Here is a 4,582-nt window from a genome sequence, read left to right as displayed (position 1 = left end):
AAGACCAGACTCTCGGGGGGCACTTCTCTAGGTCGTTACTAGAGGAGTTTCTCTGATCCTGAGGAGCACCCAAAACCACGAGGAGCCAGAGCATCTTCTCCTGAGTGTGAAGCCAACTCTTGGTGGTATCATTTTTCTGTTCCTTTGGGAGAGAGGAGGGCAGGAGAGAAGAGGGGAGGGGAGCGGAGGGAAGGAAGGGAAGAAAGAGAAGGGGAGGGGAGGAAGGAGGAGAGGGGAGGAGAGGAAGGGGAGGGAAGAGAGGGGAAGAGAAGGAAGGGATCCCTCTTGAAGGTTACTGGGGGACCTATGTGGTGCTGAAGATCAAACTGATAACTGTTCCACACAAAAAAGCCACTGTAAGCCCTGTACTCTTTCCAGCCCAGGTGTTGTTGCCTTTTAATGAGATATTCCCAGTGAAGTATGCAAACTCCTTGATTAGACAAAATTGTACTAGTATACAGATCAACATGAATGGATAAAATTAATATTCACATGAAATTTGACAGAATATCTGGCTACATTTTAACCATGCTTTCAAGAACTTCTTTGAGGTGGTCTCAAGAGCCTTGGTAGCTGAGAGAGCAGTACTTCCCCCAGGAGAAATACACCTTCTAGAAACTTCCAGCAGACTGACTCGAGGGTCCCCAAGTATCTGAGAAATTCTGACCCACTTGAACTTTAGAACCCCTGTCAAAGGAGGGGCAGGATTTTTAGTTCTCTCCCTGCCCAGCTGATTCTAGGAGCTATGGATATCTGCTGAATTTAAAAAGTATCTCTGTATCACTGTATCACTGTCATCCTGTTGTTCATTGATTTACTGGAGCAGGCGCCAGTAACTAATGTCCCCATTAGTCCCAGCCCTGAGATTTTAGCAGCCTCTCTTTATTCGTCTTTCCCAACAATTGGAGGCTTCTTTCAGGGTAAGGGGAATGAAACCTGTTATCGTTACTGTTTTTGGCATATCAATTACACCACTGGGATGGGAGCTTGTGAGGCTCTGCCATGCAGGTGAGATAATCTCAGTAGCTTACTGGGCTCTCCGAGAGGCATATATATTTATTTCCCTCTATGATGATATGTCCAGGAATATGTTCACTCATGTGGAACGCGGCCTGGAGGATGGCGGTGGTTGGGTAGTGGAGGTCAGCTGCCGGGGCTAGGTCCCTTGGGGTGGGGAGGGCTCTCACCCGCCCCCCTCAGGGGTGTCCCGAGTGAAAACAGCCTGGTGCAGAGTCCGGTGGCATGGTTATGGGGGCCTCATTTTATGCTCCCTTCCAGGAGAAGCAGCCGTGAGTTCTGGAGGGTGGCCGATGAGGAGATTATCTGGCGCCGCGCCAGCAGGAGGTGGCTTATGGGTGTGTCCCCGGGATCACTGGAGACTGGGGGAAGCAAGCAGAGGATCTCTGCTCCTGGGTCCCGTTGAGCCCCAGAGTCCCAGGATCACAAGAATATCTGTAGGATTAATAAATAAATAATTCTCCCCCAGAAGAGATAGTGGTATTTACAAATGGTTCCTTGCTGTGCCCAAGAATTAGAGGCACTAGTAAGCATTTAATTCTCTTCCAGTGAAACTATCTTCACGAGTCCTCAGTAACTGTTTTAATTTACTGAGTTAATGCCTGCTGCTTCTGCAAATGTGGCCTCACATGCTGTATTTGGAGGGAAAAGCAAACCCTCTTTAAGAAAGTGAACTCACCATCAACTTGTTTAGTTGCTATGGGACACAGTATGGAGATGTCTTTTAGAGTAAGAATAGAATTCCCAAATCATAGTGGAGGGACTAATGTGGTTCACTGTAACCATAAAATAATGTCTCTAGTAATGTAATACCACAATAAAACACAAAACACAAATTTTTAGAAAATTAAAAAATAATGGCACTACTCAATGCCCATAAATTCTACTTTCCTAACAGTTTACCTCCAAAACACACAAGTGTTAATTTAAAAAATATATGCACACCTATATTCATTGCTCTACAAGCATAAGTCAGGAAATAAATATAACCCAAATGTCCAACAGTAGATAAATAAATTTTAAAAAGTTGTAAATACACAACAAAATATCATACAGCTCTGAGAAAAGACAAAATCGTGAGTCTGCTGCAAATTGGATGGAACTGGAGAGTGTTGTGTTAAGTGAAAGAAGCCAGGGGGAGAGGGATGAATACTGGATTATCACACTCATTTGTGGTACACAAAGAAATAAACAAGGAATAGATGGTATCAAATAATGAGAAACCCTTAGCCTTGAATTACAGGACTGAGTTTACCAACCAGTGGGAGGTGGGGAAGGGGGAAGAACTGGGCTAGAAGTAAGACAGGGACAGTGGTGGAGAGTCCTGGGTACTGTGTTGGTGGTAAAGGAGCAAGAACATAAACAGTAACACTGTGGTCATGTTATGTAAACAACAATAAAAATTTGCTTTAACAAAGGAGAGTGGGACAGCCAAACCCACAGCCACCACCATGTAAGCTAAGGCCCAGCTTCTGAGAGTCACCATTAATCTCAGCCAAGCCGGTTAAAATTTCAGGTCTGTGGGTACAGGTCTTTGAAAATTGTGCTGTGCTCTTCGGAAGGGGATGGATCCCTCTTCTTTGGAAGGGGATGGATCGAATCCCCACACTGCCGAGGCCCCCACAGCTGTGCCCACACCGCACAGCTGCCCCCCACAACTGCATGGCCACACAGACCATGCAAACGAAACAACTTCATTGCTTCATGAAGAATCTCTGCAGAGCATCAAACTGCTGAAAAATTCCAGGTACACGGGTTTGGGGGCTGAGAACTCTGGGATCTTCTCAGAGACCTATTTCCAGAAGCCCCGGCAGCCACGGCCACATCACACAGCTGCCACCAAGTGAGCAACAGCCCAGCTTCACAGCTTCACCACTAATCTCGGAAGAGATGCCAGGCCACACCAAGTTGCTGAAACTTGTCAACCAGTTCCACAGATCCTGGGATTCCTGGAGCATGCAGCTGCATATGAGGCCATGTGGCACCTCCAAATTCCACAATATTGGTAGCCCAGTAGGAACATCCAAAATTAGATGGAAAAACAGCACTGAAACCAACGAAGCTCAATCCACAGAAGCAATTATCAATTATTATACAGAAGGCTCAGTTAGCCACAAGGAGCTTAGTAAACCCTCAGACAATAGTTTTAATGACCCCGCTGTGAGATATAACAATTTTTGCAAATTTTCTTGTACTGAGACTTTATTTGATAATTCTGTTAGTCATGTAGTCATAATAATCAATATAGCACTGTAGCACTGTTGCCCAGTTGTTCATCGATTTGCTCAAGCAGGCACCAGAAACGTCTCCATTGTGAGACTTGTTACTGTTTTTGGCATATCAAATACGCCATGGAGAGCTTACCAGGCTGTGTCATGAGGGCAGGATACACTCGGAAGCTTGCCGGGCTCTCCAAGATGGGTGGAGGAATTGAACGTGGGCCGGCCGTGTGTAAGGCAATGTGCTGGAGCCATAGCACAGCAAGTAAGGTGTTTGCCTTGCACACGGCCAACCCGGGTTTGATTCCTCTGTCCCTCTTAGAGAGCCCGGCAAGCTACTGAGAGTATCCCACCTACACATAAGAAGGATAGGCCAATAAAATAATAAATATAAAATAAATTATTTTGTATTGGCTAAGTGGTTGGTTTGAGGGGTGAGTGGGAAACTGGAGACAATGATGGAAGGAAGGTCACACTGGTGGTGAGATTGGTGTTGGAATACTGAATGCCCAAAACAACTGTACTAAGAACAACAGTTCTTAAATGAAGTTTAGAAAACAATTTGTTTTTAAACTGGAAAAAATAAAGGAGTGTGCATTCATGGTCAAGGGAATAGCTCCAAGTACTGAGCATATGCTTTGTATGTGGGGGCACTGGATTTGATCTCCAGAACCACATGGTTCCTCAAGATCCCTAAAAGAACCCTCTGAACATTAAGACAAGCACTTACTAGGTGTGCCAGATCCACAAAGAAACATGAATATGTATTTATCCCATGAATATAATGCATTGTCACAACATGTAAGTAATAGACACTTAAATGGCATTTCCAGGAGTAAACAGATAGTGAACAGGGCTGGAGTACATGCATTACCTGTAGGAGACCTGAGTTTGATCCTTGCTGACTCCCCTGAACACTGCCATTGTGGCTCCCAAACCAAAATCAATCCATGACATTTCCAATTAAAGACTAGAACCTCCACACATACATGCTTGGCCCACTATGTCCCCAAACGCCAAAAATAGCAACTTTAGGGTTATTGTTTTTCTCAGGAATCAATCCAGAGGGGCAATGAGAAAGGAGAGCAAAATCTTTCTGGTAACTAGAAAGCTTCTGGATGCCGGACACGCAGGAGACCTCCCAAAGCGGGTGAATTGGGGCCAGAATGGAGAAAACTGAAAAAAAAAAAAAAAAACACAAATTTCAAACTGCAGAAGAGTAGGGGAGCCTTGGGAAGTCAGCAGAATAGCAGAGTTTACAACACCAGGACCAGGGGAAAATATGCTGAGGAAGACTCTGAAATTTTGATCCTTTCCCACACCTCCACAGGAGCCCAAGCAGCAGA

At 45.1% G+C, this 4,582-nt stretch overlaps 1 pseudogene; it reads left to right on the top strand.

The window, feature by feature from the left end:
- Nucleotides 1–177, top strand: LOC129401198 (small nucleolar RNA U3; annotated as a pseudogene).
- The last annotated feature ends 4,405 nt before the right edge of the window (nt 178–4,582 follow it).

The sequence above is a fragment of the Sorex araneus genome, chromosome 1 (assembly GCF_027595985.1).
Source record: "Sorex araneus isolate mSorAra2 chromosome 1, mSorAra2.pri, whole genome shotgun sequence".
NCBI lineage: Eukaryota > Metazoa > Chordata > Mammalia > Eulipotyphla > Soricidae > Sorex > Sorex araneus.
The sequence above is the reverse complement of the archived record's forward strand: the minus strand, read 5'-3'. Positions and strand labels throughout refer to the sequence as shown.